This window comes from Cavia porcellus, unplaced genomic scaffold, assembly GCF_034190915.1.
Source record: "Cavia porcellus strain 051 isolate PalLab524CR breed Dunkin Hartley unplaced genomic scaffold, mCavPor4.1 scaffold_19, whole genome shotgun sequence".
Classification (NCBI taxonomy): Eukaryota; Metazoa; Chordata; class Mammalia; order Rodentia; family Caviidae; genus Cavia; species Cavia porcellus.
The window spans coordinates 60340669-60358904 of NW_026947502.1; the positions used below are offsets into that span (position 1 = coordinate 60340669).

General features: G+C 43.0%; 1 long non-coding RNA gene across 1 annotated transcript in view; it reads right to left on the bottom strand.

Moving 5' to 3' along the window:
* Positions 1 to 16539, bottom strand: part of LOC106027135 (uncharacterized) — a 30481-nt gene extending 13942 nt beyond the window's left edge. Inside the window, exon 1 of the long non-coding RNA XR_001200712.3 lies at positions 16043 to 16539. This is a non-coding gene — a long non-coding RNA (uncharacterized LOC106027135). The remainder of the gene's footprint in view (positions 1 to 16042) is intronic.
* Positions 16540 to 18236: the final 1697 nt, after the last annotated feature.

Below are 18236 nucleotides of genomic sequence, written 5' to 3' on the forward strand. Positions count from 1 at the left end.
CATCCTGGGCTACAGAGTGAGTTCAATCTCAGCCTGAACTACATAGCGAGAGCCTATCTCAAAAAAAAAGGAACTCTTCACAGCTTCTTTGTGACTAACCCAGAGAAATCAATGTCTTCTGCTCCTATACCAACCAGCAGGCAATGAGTTATAATGTGTTAAACCAATACTGATACCAAGCAAGAAAGGGGGAAGAAAGAAAACCAGAGAAATGAGCATGAATAAGAGAGGCCAGGAAGACAGAGCTGGGGCAGTCCCTGGAAAGCTTGTGCAGCTTCAGGATGGGCTGGATAAGCAGACCACCGCAGGAGGGGCTGCCTGCTCCATGAGCACTCAAGCAAGACGAGCACAGGGAGCAGCGTCCACACCAGTACCGGAGGAAGCAGGGGGAATAAGCTCTTTTTGCTCACTATCCTTGGTTTCCAATAAAAGGCTCTTCAGGGCTGCTTAGAACAAGGACAACACGGGACAAAAGAGACCCCAGGCATTTGGACTCTGGGTTAGAAGGGAAAATAAAGCACTGCCTTTGAAGCATTCCTTCCAATGAGTCATGTGGACAGGATAATGTGACTCACAGACCTAAATGGACAACACTAATTGTCTGAACTCTGAACTCAAACCAAATATTAATTTTTTCACTGTTCTGAAAACAAAATCAAACTTGTTGTTTTTAAAATCTTACTGAACCAGTTCAAATTAGAACCAGTCTTTGCAAAAAGTTGGGCCAGGGAATGGGGGTAGATGGATGGGGAGAGTCAGAGAAGCAGAATCGTTTTGGCACAAGTATTCCATTCACTCTGAGTGCTTGGCATGCGCAAGTGTGTACTGCACACACATATTTCAATCAGCAAGGGCCTCCTTAATTGCATCTCACTCACCCTGTTTGCTAGGTTGCCCAGCATGCCCTGTTTCCTCCGGGGATCCCCAGATGCTTACAGGGCTGGCAGCAAGTGGAGCCTGGGAAGAGACACCCTCTCTTCTGGTGGATTATGCACTTTGCAAGAGTTTGTACTCAAACCTATTTGCACCTGTAGTTAAATAACTTAATTAAATATTAAATAAGATGACCAACTAAGGGAACAAAAAAGAACTCATTTCCACAAGAGCCCAACCAAATGCTTTGGGAAGACTAGATAGAACTAGGTTACTTTAAAAAAAGAAGAAGAAGAAGAAGAAGAAGAAGAAGAAGAAGAAGAAGAAGAAGAAGAAGAAGAAGAAGAAGAAGAAGAAGAAACAATTAGCTCATTTTTCAAGAAAAGTAAGTCATCATACATTTGAATATTGCATATGAAAAATAAAATAAAATTATGAATGTTTCGATGATTTTCACCTTAGGCTTGCAATTTAAGTTCCCCCGCTTATGTGTGTCCCATGTTATGTGTCAGGTAGGAGGGTTTCTGCTGTACATGCGTCATTTCTTCCTTCTGAAACCTCAGTCTGTGAGTACCACACAGCTTTCACAGACCTGCCCTACACTGTCACTGCCCCAACCCAGCCACACTTAGGCTCTCTTCTGGTGAGTAAGAGTAGGATCTGAGGAGAGCAAAAGACAAGCAGGAGACTCCTGACTGCCCTGTCCACAGGCTGTGTCTCCTCAGGAAACCACGTTGCCCTTCTGAGACTCGATTTCCTCATCCACAACATGGAGCTGACATCATTCTGGAAGCTTCCCTACTCAAGGGTGCAAAGCAAAAGAGACTTCTTGGATGAGATCAAAACTACCTCAAGAGCAAACAGGCCAACTCTCTCAGCCACCAACAGATGCCTTTGGAAGCCATTTATTAAATGTCATTTTGAGCTCAGCCAAAACAATAGAATAATTACACCTGCATAAGTAAAGGAGCTGTGCCTACCTTGTAGAATCATCACATGGGTTGAATGAAGCTCTTCGCACAGAGATGAGCCCACACCAAGAACCCTTTCCATCAGCTGGAACAATCTAGTCCTACTACATGAACCAAGGCCCTGTGATTTAAAACAAACACAGGTAGGACTCAGAGTCACACAGTACAGTGCAGTGGGAGGGCTGACAGGAGCACTGGTCCCAGCAGTAGCAAGACCACTCAGATTCCTGTGAGGTAGGTTAGAAAAAATGTGACTTCACCCTCGATAGACTGTACCTGGTCTATCTTAAGATAAAATCAAGTGTATCCCTGGGGACAGAACCTGCATGTAAAGCTCCATATGTAATGCCCATAGTTTTATTTATTTATAGTTTGCAGGGAAACTATACAGAAGAAGCAGCTAGGGTTACCGAGCCACAGTTTATGGTAGTTACAACTCAAGATGGCTATAGTCACATCCAACCAAATACATACAATAGGCTCTGTTAGTTCCTAACCAAGCCACCCAGCCCCTACGCTGAAGGGCATCAACCCTAAAATGGGATTGTAAGTCCACTGCACAAACAGGCAAATTCAAGGTGCAGTACCAGATAGATTCAGGTCCTCACCTCCCTCCTTGAGCCTGACCTGCCAGACCAGACTGATCTTCTCACTCTGGTATCCTTCTTTCATGCTGTTTTCCATCCCATGGCCTGCACTGCCTTTCCTAACCGCAGCTCTCTTCTGCGCTGTGCCCAGACGCCTCTCTTCCATGGAAAGGTTTGCACTCTCAGCTTTGAAGCCACAATGAGAGCTACTTCCTCTTCTCTGGGACACCAAATAAGCAGAAATGTTGGTTTCCCTCACACACACAAAGCCAGTTTCTTTCCCTGTCTTCCCTATCTCAGTACCCACTCCCACATTCCCAAGTGCTCAAACCAAATGCATAGGAGTCATCTTTGACTCCTCCCATTCCTTAATCTTCAGTGACCAAGTATCAGAAGTGTTGTAAGTTCTATTTCTCCAAATATCTTCAAGTTTCTGTATTTCACAACATGCACAGTAATTATTTCAATATTCATAGAGATCACCCCTATCCTTTCTAGCCTGAATACACAGTGGCTTCATACCTGGGTTCCCTGCTTCCCCAGGTGTTTGGCCTCTGATTCTTTCTGGAATGGTCTCTTAACCCTTTACTCACTAGATAGCATCCTAGGGTGGTTACCCTAGGATGTTTCCTATTGCTCAAATTTGGCGCACTTATTCCCAGCTCACAACTCCTGCACTTGTAATTCCTTCTGCCTAGAACTGTCCTCCTCCCAGGCAGCCTGTAACCCAATTTCAAGAATGTATTACCTCCTCCAGGGCTCACACTGGCCACCTTGTCAAGCACTATCCCCATCACTGCCCTCAGAACACAGCTATTATGATTTCTGTCTGAAATGTTCCCCAAAATTCTCATGTGTTTGGAAGGTGGTTAGATTAAGGGCCACTATACTCATTAATAGACTCATCCATTAATAAGTTCAGTAGCTGAATGTCCTGGTAGGAGGTGAGGCCTTGTTGGAAGTAAGTCACTGAGTGTGTGGTCTGGAAGGCTATTTTCTTACCCCTGGCTCATCTCTTCTCTCTCTGTTTCCTGGCAACTATGAATCAAGCACCTTTTCCTCTACCATGTCTGTATGCCATCCTGTTTCTGCTTCAGCACCTGTTGACCATAGACTGAAACTTCTAAACTATAAGCCAAAATAAACCTCTCTGTCTTTAAATTGCAGGTATTACATATTTTGTCACAGTAATCAGAAAGTAACTAAGACAAATTTTGGTACCAGAGGAGTGGGGTCATTGCTATGACTAAACCTGATCATGTGGTTTAAAAGTCTTTGGAACTCACTTGTGGGAGAAATTTGAAAAAGTTTGGAGAATCAGGCTAGAGAAGTCCTAGAATGTTGTGAGCAGTGATTGATGTGTGATATTGGTCAAAGCTCAGATCAGAATGCTGACATGAAGGCAGATAGTAAAAACCAGACTTAGGAGGTTTCAGCTGGAAACAAGGATTCCATTAGCAATTGGACTAGAGACTATATGTTTATGATCCAGCAGAAAATTTGCCTACATTTTGTCCACATGCGGGGATTTTACAAGAGACTGAGATTAAAGATGGTGGACTAATTAAAATGGAGGAACAAATTTCAAGGCAGCCCAACATTCAGACTGTAGCATGAATAATTCTGGCTGCTTTTAGCCAGATTTACAGTGAGACTCAAGAGCAAATATTAGAACCACAGTATGTGAAATATTTCCTTCCAACAAAGGAAACATTTGCAAAGTTGGGGCCATGGAGAACATTGTTGCTGAAAAGATTGGCATTAAAGAAGAAGCCAGGTACTTTGTACCAAAATGATATGAAAGGTAGCTTGAAGTCAGCTCAGGAACCAGCAAGATCCCATTCTTCATAGGCTTAAGGGTATTAAGACCCTGGGCCCCCTGTTTGAAAAAGGCCGGTTAGGGAATTAGTACCCAGAATTCATTTCACATTGTTCAGCTACTCAAGCACTCAGAGGGCTCTGCAGCCATGATCTAAAGAAGCCTGGCTACTGCTTAAACTAGCAGCAGACTTTAGAATCATCCACAGAGTGTTGATTTCACAAACATGCAGAATATAAGAGTTGTGTGATCAGAAAGACTTCCACCCAGATTTCAGAGAAAGGCATGGGGGGCAACAGTGTGCCAGTGAGAAGGCAGTCTGTGAAGCTGCAAGAGTGAAGTGGAGACCTAGGAAGTTGAAGATGCCAAGAATGTGGAACATGTGCAAAGGAAAACCACAGGCAGGGAACAAAAGCACCCAAAGAGGGAGGCCAAGAGGGCTAGAACCAACAAAACTGTAGGGGAAGGGCAGTCCAAAGCCTTGGAATTCATAAGCCACCACAACTGCCAGGTACTGGACAAGGAACTACAAAATTTAATGTTTTCCCTATTGGGTTTCAGTCTTGCTTTCCTCCCATTCCTTTCTATACTCCTATTTCTCTCTTTGGGGATAAGATAGACTATATCATTATATGTTACAGTTTAACTTTCCTTTTTATTTTTACAGGGCCTCATAGCTCAGAAGAGTTTTAGAGTTGGATTTTTCAGCAATGCTGGAATTGTGAAGACTTTAGTAGCTCTTAGAGATGAACTAAATGCATTTTACATAATGCAATGGACATGGGTCTTTTGGTCCAGGGGCAAACATTATGGTTTAATCTAAAATAGGTGATTAGGTTTAGGATTACCATATTCACAGGCAGATTCACCCATTGATGAGCTCAATAACTGAAAATGATGTTAGGAAATGCCTGGTTTGAGGTAGGTCACTGAGAGAATGACCCAGAAAGTTATATTCTTATCCCTGGATCCCCTTTCTCTCCGCTTCCTGGCTTCCATAGTTGATCACCTTTTCTTCTATCAAGCTTCTCAGCTGTCCTACTTTCACTTCCAGTTATGGACTAAATCTTGTGAAACCCAGTCAATATAACCTCTCTTCCTTTAAGTTGTGGTGCCAGGCATTTTGCCCCACCAGTGAACAAGTAATTAAGACAACACACAAACTCTTTCTTCACCATTGCTCCATATTAGTCTTAACAGTTATTGTCATCATCTGAAATTATCTTGTTTACTTATTCATTGTGTCCCCACCCCATCCCACCATTGGAATGTAAATTCTAGGAGACACAAACTTATTTCTTTGTTGCTCACCACTGTAACCCCAGCACCTGCAATAACAATCTTATGGAATAGTTATTTAATGAAATGCAGTCAACCACATAAATGCCTAATACCATGTCCTTTCTGCCTTTCTCTGGCCAGCTTTATCCCCTGACCTCAACACTTCTTACCAGTGGTAACTCAAGCATCACAATGTCAGAAGGCAAGCACTGCCTACTCCTCTCCTGCAATGATCAGTACCTCGTGTGCTTCCTATTACATAATTCCATCCTAGCATTTACTATATTATCCTCCACCATTCTCCTTCTCCATATTCCCAAGAGAATCTGGAGTTTTGTGAAGCCAATAATTATGTCTCATTTAGTCTTCCAACTCCAATGCACACAACAATTCTTTACATCTCTGACCTCCTGACTAGATTGAAATTGTGTCCTTCCCACCCCATCTTCTATCACAGACCACCTTTCAGCCCTTATCTTGAATTGTGTCATCTCCATTATTTGTTTTGCTCATGTATTGTCTCCCACCCACACTGAGTCCCTGGTCCCTAGAACCAGACCGAGACACAACAGGTGCTCACTATAGACTTGTTTACAAATGACTCAGCCAACATGAACAATAATTAATCAATTAGCCAACAGGAGCATAATAAATCTCAGTTACCCGAAGACCAGGGAGACTCAATGTTACGTTTAGAGTAGTTACTCATGTTTTCCAAAACAAGACACACAGAGACATGATTCATGAAAATCACATTGTCAAATGTTAGGGAAGAGGACAAGAAGAGATTTATCTAGCTAATAAGCACAATGGGTCTTAAAAGGCTCCAGGGCCTCTACCATCTGAATGCCTGACTATTGCTTCTTTTGCTTGGCTGGAGAGTCCAGGCAGGGGCGCTAAGTCTCTGTAGCCATTAGGTCACCCCAGTTAGAAGCAGAGATAACTGCCCAGGTGTCTGATTTCACAGGAAGTCACAGTACACTAACAGGGATACTGTCAGACAGGGAATGGGGGAGGCATGACACTCTCCAAACAGGTTTCAAAGCCCATGCGAAGAACAGACATGGAGACTTAGGAGCCTCTTTGTTTTTTATTTTTATCATGTGTTTGCAGTGCATAGCACTTGCACTCATCTTGGGGAGCCGGTACACACACATCACATCTTGATCGTCTTTACTCCCTCTTACACCACCCTCCCCCTTCTCTCCTCCCTGGAACGCCTTCCCATCTCCACAGAGTCCACCTCTTTGCTTCCTGCCATCTATCTTTTATTCTGGATTTAAACTTTATATTTTGGGCTTCTCGACTAAGAGAAATCACACAATATTTAACCTTCTATCTCTGATTTATTTTACTTAATATTACAGTCTCAGGATTCACTCATTCAAATGACACAAATTTAGCCTTCTTTATTGCTGTGGTAGTACTCAGTCTCCGAATGTCCACAGAACCTGTAGCCCAGGGCCAGCAGGAGGGTTGGCACGTGAGGTCTGCTGGTGATGTCAGCATCTTCCACGTCCTCTGCACTTTGGATGTGTCCCACCATAGGTCCCAACTCGTGATCCAAATCTATCACTGCTTCAAGAAGCCCCTCCCAGAAGCCTCTAGTGATGAGCCCCTCCTCCCTCTGCGCACTCTGCTTCACCTCCGTGTCTCTGAACATCCCATACACTGCAATGGTATAAAAGCCTACATCATGATACTGCAACTTGTGCCTTTTCACAGCCTGCCTGAATTTATGTTGATTCATCATGCTCTTGAGTTTATTGTCTTGTTTTTTTAACCTGGTACTAATCCCCTCCTATAGGGCTAATGCTATGTATACAGGGCACAGGTCAGGTTTTCTGCTCCTTCAGTATCCCAGGTCTCTCCTAGAACAGAGCTGGGCATTCATTCCCAGGCCCTGCATGGCACTGTTTTCAGGAGGGGTTGACTAGGTTGTCAATAAGCACTTGTTTGGATGAAAGAACTAATTAGCAAGCCTTGCCTGGAAACCACAGAGCCTTTGTTCTGTGCTGTATCATCATATCCAGTCTATAGATGAGGAAACAAAGGCACAGTGGGCTGAGACATCTTGCCCCAGGTTGTACAGCTGGTAACTGGTAGAACTAGGATTTGAACCCAGGACTGTCTGCTATCAAATGCTGCACCATAGTGCATGATGTGGCCTCATGAAGACTGGAGGTCAGATTCCCATTGTCAACAAAGAAACTAAAACTCATAAAAGAATAAATGTAAGCGTCCTGGTTAACGTACTGAGTTGGGACTGAGACCAGGGCAGGCACTCTGTGCCCGGGTCTCTGGGCTCTGCACTATGCCTTGTATTATTCAGAAAGGCTGTAATTCCAGTCATGACTCAGCTGATGGATCAAGTCATCTCCATGTCCTCCACTGGGCTTACATCTGCCAGGTGACTCCTAAAAATAGCGAAAATCTCTCATGAAATGGCAGAAGGCACAAGGCCAGAGCATGTTTATCCATTCTAAACAATTTCCCTCCTTCTTTTTTCTTTTCATCTTTCTTCTTTTCCACTTTTCTTTCTTCCTTCACTTCCTTGTTTCTTCTGTTGACGATTTGAGTGATACTAGTAGGTAAAGACCTGGCCACGAAGCTAACCTACATCAAGCACTCTGAACACGTCACCTGGTCTCATCTACAGTAGAGCTGAGAGACTAAGAAAATAAAACTATAAAAGACAAATTCAAACTTGAATTTCAGATAATGAGAAAATATTTGATGTAACTCTGTCCTGAATGATATCTAGAAACTACTTTTACTAAAAATCCACCCTCCAGAGCCCTGCTACACAGAATAGCCATGAAGTCCCAACCCAGAGAATATAAACAGGCGCCTGATGGACAGACAGCAGTGTGTGGCTGAGCCTCACCTGCTCAAAGACTGCTCTCCTGCCTTCCGAACAACAGAAAATGGATCATTTGGGCCCTTGCACAGATTTTTAAATGCTGTTATGGACTACTGATGCACTGTTTAAAAAGCAAATTGACTTCCTGACTTCTCGTCCCACTAGCCCTTCCAAAATGTGTCCTTTGGTCTCTCAGGATACTCTCATCATGCTGTTTTAATATACTTCCAAGTATCCTTCACATGAAGATTTAGTTTCTTGCATGCATGTGACTATAGAATAAACGATGAGAATGTGACTGTTGCAGCTACTAACCACTGTTATCCCTGTGGCGTGGACTAGCTTTTGGTTCTCTTCTCCAGGCCTCATACGTCTGTGTCAGCCAGAACCGGTCACTGCTAAAGCTCTTCAGCGCTACAAGATGTGGTCAGAAGTAGGTTCTAAGCCCTCAAGTGAAAAAGAAATTTAATGATGCAGTGGTCATAAAAACATAAATATCTTTATTTAGTGTACTAAGTCACCTTTGTTATAATTAAAATAGGTTAAATTTATTATTAGTAAAACAGGGAGACATCTGTTTGCTTTCAAACTCTGTTATAGTTAGATAAATATCCAAAATAGAGGTCAATATTAAAAATAAAAGGTTTATACCTAATGTGACTGACTTCTACCATTTTTGGTATCACTTCTCATCAATATTCTACTTTTAATATGGGTTCTTGCTTGTTTAATACGGTTGTAAAACAGAGCTTAAGTGTCAATAGTCTTTTTCAAGCTATCAAGAGGAAATAGTTCATCAGACAACAAAATCCACTTGCCTTTGTCTCCCTTTGATCTAAGAGAATGAAACTCCCAACCTACTCCATGTCCGGTACGAGTTCCTGTCCTCTAAAATCAAAGCATGAATTTTAGGGACAACAGAAGTGAAGAATAGAACATATTTATTGAAAGTTTCTGTCTCACAGAGAGACAGAAGGGGACCCAAGTAGGATGCCAAAGACTGTCTTTTGTAGGAACTTTTATAGAGTAAAACCACAAGGTTAGATGGGTCCAAGGCGAGGGTGGCAGAGTCGGGGAGTACAGACGGGAACTCACAAGGTGGGCATGAGGTGGGACAGAACTGTGGTCAGCCAGTAAGATTCCCTGCTCAGGTAAAATTGATTAAATCAGGAACAAACAGAGGAGCAAGTCACATTAAAGAGCAGGGACCCTTCCTGTAGGGGGTTGGGATGGTGACTCTCAGCTTCCTCAGGCTGATACAGAGCTATTCAGACTGTCAATCCTTAGGATGCGGGTCTATGTTTGATTTCTTGTCTTGAGGCCTGACCCACAGCAGCTGTGTCTCCCCCGAGGTTGCAAGGTGTCTATCTGGTCTTCTGCACTGGCTCCTTTGAGGGCTCATCCCTGTCTGACTGCTCATAGTATTTCTAACTAACTCGGCTGCCTGCAACACTATGATTTTCCTTGTCTCCTTTCTACCTATCTTCATTCCTTCTACCCTAACTCATCCACCCCCCAAGGATTTAACCCCTTATTCTTAAGAGGTGTAGAAGAGCTGACAGTCTGTTTTCCAAACTGCTTCAGACTGAGGCTACTTAGAGATCAATAGTTACCCCTACCCTGATGTATCTAAAGTGTTAAAGGAAACTGAGTTAGAAATATTATAATCAGTGTTCTGTAAGCATGCTCCCTACCTACATGACTTGCTTCCTTATTTGTTCCTGACTTACTCAATTTCACCTGAGCAATTAATCTTATTGGTTAACCACAGTACTGTCCCGCCTTATGCCCACACTGCGAGTTCTCAGGTTTCCCCACCTTTGACCCATCTAACCTCATGATTTTACTCTATAAAGGTCCCTAAAAAAGACAGAGTCTTTGGCATCCCACTCGGGACCCTTTCTGTCTCTCAGAAGCTTTCTTTCTCTCAATAAATATATTCCACTTTTAACCTTCGTTGTTCCTAAAGTTCATTTTTTTATTTTAGAGAACACGAACTCGTATTGGACAGATAGTGAGTCGGGGGTTTCATTTCCCCATATCACTGAGACCCAAGGATTTCCTATAGATTTACAAATTCTATTGATTTCTATCTCCAAAAATACATAAATATTTGTACATAAATATCAGCCCTCCTAAACCGTAAGGTATCTCTCTCTCCCTAGCTCTGTCTCTCTGAGGCCTACATTCTATTTCCTTGAGTGCATACTTGTAAAACTTCTGCCTAGCAAACCCTTTTTGTGCCTTTTCTAACAATAACAACAACAAAGCAAATTTACTGAAGAAAACGCTACTCCCTTGTACATGAGACGCTCTCTATGCTTTCCACCCAAGAATTTTTTCTCCAGGTCAGTCCCCGAGTCCTCTTTAGAGCTGGATCGCCTTAGCCAGAGGCAATGTCCACCTAGAAACTAACTGGGAAGCAGCATCTTCCCCAAGGCTACCTCCATTCAGAACAGGCTAGAGGAACCCCAGAAAAGAAGGGGTGCAGCAGAATCTGTCAGTCAAACCAGGTGAGTACAGAAGAATTCCCACATCACAAGGAGTGACGATTGAAAAGAAAAGATGGAGAAGAGTGGTTTTGCAAACAGAAATAACATCATTGAGCAAAAGGAGAAAGTGAGATGTGGAGAAAGGGGAGGAATTGGGGCTGGGGATTTAGCTCAGCGGCATAAGCACCTGCCTCGCAAGCCTGTGGTCTTGAGTTTGATCCCCGATACCGGTAAAAATAGAAAAAATTTAAAAAAAAAAAAAGCGGGGGAGTAATGAATGGGAACGGAACCTTGAGACAACACACAGTTTGCAAGTGAATGCCAAGTGGAAAAGGACTGTCCAGCCCAGGTCAGCCATCACCTAGGCACCCTACATGTTGCACTGGGAGGACACAGATGTGTTTGAAGGGTCCTCAGGCAACTGCATGCATCTGTAAAATAGGTAATTTAGTCTCTTACAAAATAACACCATCAACCCAGTTTTTCTGCTGCTGTTTCCCTGTCCAAAGAGCCCCTTCCCTAAACCCCAGCCGGTTTATCTGACCAACTAGTCATGGCCTGGGACATTTTTGCAGGACTAATCCACATTTTAATAATGCCTTCTGAGAAAACCTCTTTTTATTCTCCCCTGCACTTTCTCCTCATTGCTGTCTAACTCACTATCTGCTCTAACTGGGGGTGGGGTTTGGTGGGGTGGTTTTAGGAAAAATAGAGGTAAGTATATAGCCTGGTCAAAATGAGATCTTTGTATGATTCTCCACTGGTATGAAATATGGTAGCTGTGTAGTACATGTTCAAATTTTCATGTTGGAATGAAATAATTAGTTAATATGATGCAGGAGTGATCCAAATTACAAAAAAAAATGAGCCTTATCATCGTCCTCAGACAACCGCTTCCAAGGAACTTCCCCTGACAGCTGGGAAGCTGGTCATGGGGGCCCGTCCTCTCTGAGCTGTACAGAGTTCGACTTTGGGAACCACAGCACAAGTTCCCCTTTCAGACACCAGCACTGAGAAAATTCTGGACATGACAATGATAATAATGCACACATCTCCCAGATGGTCTAGCAAATTCCTGACTGCTATTATTACTACCAATATTGTGCAATGCCTCTGAGCAACAGACAATGCACTAGGTGTTCCGAAGAGTTTAAATTGCAGACTCCCTGACCTCCAGCTCATGTCTGAATCTCCGCAGCCTGTACTGGCCTGCCCATGGAATGGAAAACACAAGAAGACACTCCCTACTTTCTACCCAAAGCCCTAAGGACTCTGGCAAGTAATCTTAGGAATGGGGGTTACCAAATCAGCAATGTTTGCCTTTGCCCACTCTTTTTCTACCTTTTGATTACTCAGGTGTAGGGGAAAGTAAAAAGACAAAGAAGCTTTCATTCAGCTAAAGGGACCCTGAATACCTGGAAGGTTCTGGGGATCAAAGTTCAAAAGCAATTTATGAAGTTGGCATTGTAACACAAAATATCCCTCCGGTATCATCTATTTTCCAAAAATTATTTACGAGGAATGTTGAGCACATACCACACCCTAAAAAAGTGATACTGATAATAATCCAAGATCAGGATCTGGGACTCATGCTGATGATGACAGAGAAGACACAACAGGCTGGAGAGCACTAGTCAGTGACCTTTCCACAGAAGAGAGGAAACTGGGTTCTCTGGAAGATAGCAGGGAATGTTATTTCTTCCATACTCACACTCCACTCTTTGACTCAGAGACCCAGAAATAGACCAAGAAATAAATAGACCAATCTTAAAACAAGGAACAGGGCAGAGTGTAGAAAGTGATGGTGGGCATTCATACCAGGGAGACTTGTTATGCTGGGAGGTGGAATAGAGTTGGCATAAATAAAGTTTTGAAATCCATGAGGAAAACAGAGTCTGAGACAGAGTCTGAAAACAGAGTCTGAGAGTAGGACAGTTGAGGATTATAGTTTTTCTTGCATTGGAAGTAAAAGAAACTCAGACCTCAGTTCAAGAGATCCAACCTATATGGATGCCCCTGGATGCCTAGGCATGGAGTGAGGAAGTGGAAAGGAAGTCAGCCACCCCGCTACGTGGAGGTGTCAGAAACAGCACCAAAGGGGAAGGTAATGTTCTAAAGGCAGTGATATGGTCTCTTACTGCTCCTCGCCACCCTTGGACCTAGATACATCTTGTCACTTAAAGATAAACAACCAAATAAAAAGCAACCCTTGAAAAAATCTGCAGGATCAGGAAAAAGAACTTCATTCAGAAGACTCAAGGGACGTTCAAAGACATTTTCTTTTCACAAACACTAGCATCAGTAAAAAAAAACCAAGATACTCCATTGTGAAGTAAGTAAAACTGAGCTGAGCCAAAGAGAGAGGTAGGGTAGCCAGGGAATTATTTCAGAGGGTTGACAATACAGCTGACATTTTTCACATCTGTATTCAAAACAGCAAAAAGAAGAACTCGCTCCTGTGGAAAAATAGACCAGTAGTATAAAGGGCAAATTCAAGATGGAATTCCAGAATGCAGGGGAAAAAGACAAATAGCTTAATGTTTTAAAAGAGATAATAACTTAGGTGAGAAAACCAAGTTCAGAAATATAGGGGTGCCTGCCTGGCAACTGCAACGTCATGAGTTTGATACCCGGTACCGAAAAAAAAAGAAATATAGGAGTTATCAATAACAAATACTGGAGGGGCTTGGGGGAAAAGGAACCCTTCTCCACTGTTGATACGAATGCAGACTGGTGCAACCACTGTGGAAATCAATGTGGAGATTCCGCAAAAAAAAAAAAAAACTAGGTTTTAGAGGTTCCATCTGACCCAGCTATTCCCCCTCTGAGTATTTTCCCAGAAGAATTAAAAACATCAAATCACAGCACATCCATGTTTATAGCAGCACAATTTGTAATAGCTAGATCTTGGAAACAACTCAAATGCCCATCAGTCAAGGAATGGATAAAAAAAAAGATGTGGAATTTTTATACAATGGAGTACTACTCAGCCATAAAGGAAAAACTTGAGACTTTTATAGGTAAATGGATGCAACTTGAGACCATACTTATAAGTGAAATAAATCAGAATCACATGTGTAAACACTGTGTTATCTCCCTGGCATGAAAAACTGAAAGACTAAATAACTTCTAAAGTGCAAAAAATATTGTGAAAATAAAGATATGAAATTGGAAGCAATTGTTCAAAAGGAGAAAGGAAGTAGGATGGATGAAAGGGGAAAGGACAGTAGGAAAAAGGGAAAAAATGCAAATCAGTTTTACTGTTAGTGTCTCTTAGTTCATTAAAAAAGAAGCTTTGGGCTAATATTGGAGAAATTTTTATGCCCATATCTTGTACCCTGAGCAACTACTTTAAAGATAACAACATGTAATGTATTAATTATTGTTATTCTCCTATTTTATTATGAAATTTTGTTTTACCTTTTCTCAATAAAAAAATATAGGTGTTGTTCATGGAGAAACAAAACTGCAGTTGAAATAACTGTCAAAGAAATAACTGAAGAAAAATTTGCTGGGCTATCAAGTGTAGTATATGCAAACCAACATCCATGTTTTACAAGTCATATTGATTAAAAGAATGTGACCCTCAACATATCCTGGCAATATTTTATAATTAAAATACAGAAAAAGAAGCTTAATAAAAGGCAAAGGGGGATATATTCAATTCTTAAAGTTTAGCAGTAATGAAATGGGAAGAAAATAAATTTGAACTCAAACTATTTTCTTTAGTCAAGTTATGGTTCTTAGATGGTAGGAAACAGAAATGGAGTTTTAGATAAGGCAAATGTGCTTCTCCCGTATCTTCCTTTAAAAACACTACACAAGAGGTAAAGGCAAGAAAATCACAAGTTTGAGCCAAGCCTAGACAATTTAGCCACTTAGTGAGACTCTATCTCAAAAAACAAATAAATGAATAAAAAGAAAGGAGTTGGGTATGTAGCTCACCACAAAGGCCTTGGGTCCAATCCCCAGTACCACCACCAAAAAAAGAAAGAAAGAAAGAAACCAACTTCGTCAATGGTGATCAAGAGACAGATCAGGATGAGACTTTTAAGAATGAGAAAAATATAGTATAAAAGAACAGGTATTGAGGTCATAAATCAACCAAATACAGAGCTAAGTATAAATCATTGCTATTAATAAAATCCAAAAGCAAATAGCCAAGTGACAAGAAATAAGCAGTGATCCTCTTTCTGACCCTTCTATTTTATCCCAGCTACCAACCCTTAGGGCAGACAGCACTTCCATCCTAAATCCCAGTGTCACACACTCTAGATCCAGCCACCTCTGAAAAGCTCCACCCATGATCACATGAGGCTTTGGGGGGGCCTCTAGACATAAGCCATAACAGAGTTTTATTTTTATCATTAGAAAACAAATAGATTAAAAATGCTTTTGCAAAAGTTTAAAAGAGGTGCTATTAAAAATATAAGCAGTCTGAAAAGGACAGAAGTAACAGTTTCTAGTAGCAGTATCTGTTACAATATTTCTCTATCTTTACAAATAAAAGTTGAGGAACAAGACTTATCCCTGCCCTCAAGGAGCCACAATCCAACACAGCAGAGAGAAATGAAAACAGTTAAAATGCAGTCTGATGAGAGACTTCCCAAAGAGATATACGTAAGGTTCTCCTGCAAGGACACAGAATGCACTATGGGAGTGAGGGAGAGCAATGAATTTGAAAGAGGGTTTCTGGGAAAGGCTTCCCTTCAAAACACTCAGGACATGTTGAGTTTCATCTCTGTCTCCCTTACAAGACTACCAATTATTTGTATTGGTACAGAGACCCTGTCTGCCTCCCTAGAGTCTTGCAGGGTGGGTGTTTGGCTGGCTAGGTAGGTGGGTGAGTGGGTGGATGAATGGACAGAGAGATGGACAGACAGATAGGTACGCAACCCTTAGTTAATCAGATCCTGGCTCAATTCCCGTTTTCCACAGAGGCTCTATTTTGATTTCTAAGCGAGGTACAGCTCACCTTTTCTAGTCAGCGCTCCTTATGTAAGCCTTTCACTTTCTATCCATCGCAGCAAATGGTCAGACTTTCCCTGAGTGACCAGGAGGAAGGGGACGCCTGCATGCATGCTGACCTTACTCCTCGGGGGCAGCGAACCTGGGCAGCAAAGAGACCACACAGAACATCATTCATCCTGACTCACCATGCTGAGCCAGAAGGGTAAGAAAGCATTCTTAGTTATATTCTTCCTTCCTTCCTGGTTTGATTGAGAGCCCAGAAAGCTGGTCTGTGGTACAGCGATGCATGAGATCAGACTTGCGTTTGCAGGAAGAAGGGGCTCGGACAGCTGGGTTATACCAACAATCTGTAATGGTCCTGACGTCATCTCTGTTGCCCTGTTTTGCCTCTTGCCATTCCCTGGGGAAGAAAAACATGAAGATATTTTCTGGTGGTGAGGTGGAGTAGAAGAAGGGCTGCGTATGCAGTCACTAGCGCTGCCGAGCTAGTAACATCAGCATCAGACTTTTTACTAGAGGGTGGTAGTCACGGCAACCCCTGGACCAAGGAGCAGGCTCCCTTTTGGGTCACTGTCTGGAGTACAGAATCTTCAGCTTTTGCAAGCTGGCAAAAACAAAACAAAAAAGTTCTCAGCAGGAGAGATACAGAAATAGCAGGCTCTCACATACACACTCATCCGCCAGACCCTTGGAGGACCCTGTGGGTACCAAGTTCCTCACGTGATATGGGGCAGTGTTGGTGTGTAACCGTCCCACTTCCTTTACACACTTTAAATCATCTTTCTATACTACTTATAGCACCTAAAACAACATGAGCACTTTGTAAAATAATTGGTAGCCTGTGTATGAGAGGGCAACGAGAAGTTTGTACGTGTTTAGTACAGATGCAATTTCTTTTCAAAATTCTTTATTTTCATTGATTGAAGCCACAGTGCTTGCAGACAGAGCTGACTATAGAGAAAAAATTTAAAATTGCACACGATGGAAAATTCCTCCCTATGATTTTGAACAATCCAGGGAACTGAAACCTCAGGGTCCCGCTTGGGTCTCCACTCCATCTGCCAAGGTGGACCCAGGTGCTTAGCACTAGCAAGGCGTGGTCCCCAGTAAGGGACTGGGTGGCCGCCCTGTCCTTCATGTGCCTCTGTCTCCTCTCAAGACACATCTTCCAGGGTGGCTACAGCCAAGGTCACCACTCAGTGCAAGGCTGCTCCTCACAGATGGGCAGGTGGGAGCGAACCCCGGAGAGCAGAGGGGGTGCGGTGTATGCAGGGCACATGCTCTGTGGCTTCCAGCATGCGGCTGTCAAACTGTTGCTGACTTGAACCAGCCCAGCCTGCTCACCCCCAGGAATCTGACAGCTCGGCTGGCAGGAAGAAGCCGTGCCCTCCTGTGTCCGAGGCTCTGCCATGGCAGTCCAAAGCTCTACAAAGAAAGTGAAGGCTTCCCAAATCTACTTAAAAGGGAAAAATAATAAAAGGCTCCAGCTGGCACTGACTGGCACTTGTCCTATGCACCTGGCCTTGGGCCAGAGCCATGCAGGAGCTCTGAGCACAGCCTGTTCCCTCACAGTCCCCTTGGTGGACACAGCTTCAGAGGACACCCACAGGCCTCAGAACCACAGGGCTGGCATCATCAAGGCCCCATGAGGAGGTAAGCACAGAGAGATTAGGTAACTCATCCAAGGACACACAGCCAGATCACAACAGGGCTCAGACTAAAACCCAGAACTCCTGAACACTGAGCAGCCAGCCAGGAGTACAGAACTGCTCCAGGCACAGTGATCAGCCAGAATGCATGGGAAGCCAGATTAGACACTAGAAACCAGACATCAGGACCTGCGGGCACCTCATAAGGTCACCCTCAGAGCAGTGACGGAACACTCACAGTACCAGGCCTGCTGGAGGCCACATGTGAATTATTTCCCATTTAACAGTTAAGAAATCAAAGCTAGGGGAGTATAAGATTCTTGTCCAAGCCCACTGAGAGGAAATTCTCAGATCGCCAAGATACCGAGAAGAAATTCTCAGATCGCCCCTTGCCCTTCTGCATCCAGAGTCTAGGCGTTGATTCTTTGTGATGCTGACTTTTCTCAAAAGACCGACCAGGTGGCAAGGGATTTAGCTCAGCTGCATGAGCGCCTGCCTGGCAAGCACTAAGTCATGAGTTCAATTCCCAGTACCAAAAAAAAAAATAGAAAGAAAAGAAAAAAGAAAGACCAGAAGCTGAGCATCCTCATTTATTTTAAATAGTCATACACGCAGACCCTATGACTTAGCACCTTCTTGATAAAAGTCAAGGCACGTGCAGGCAGACCCTCAGAGACATGGTCTTACTGATGCGAGAATCGGCTGGCCGGGAGCACACATGGCTGGGGGA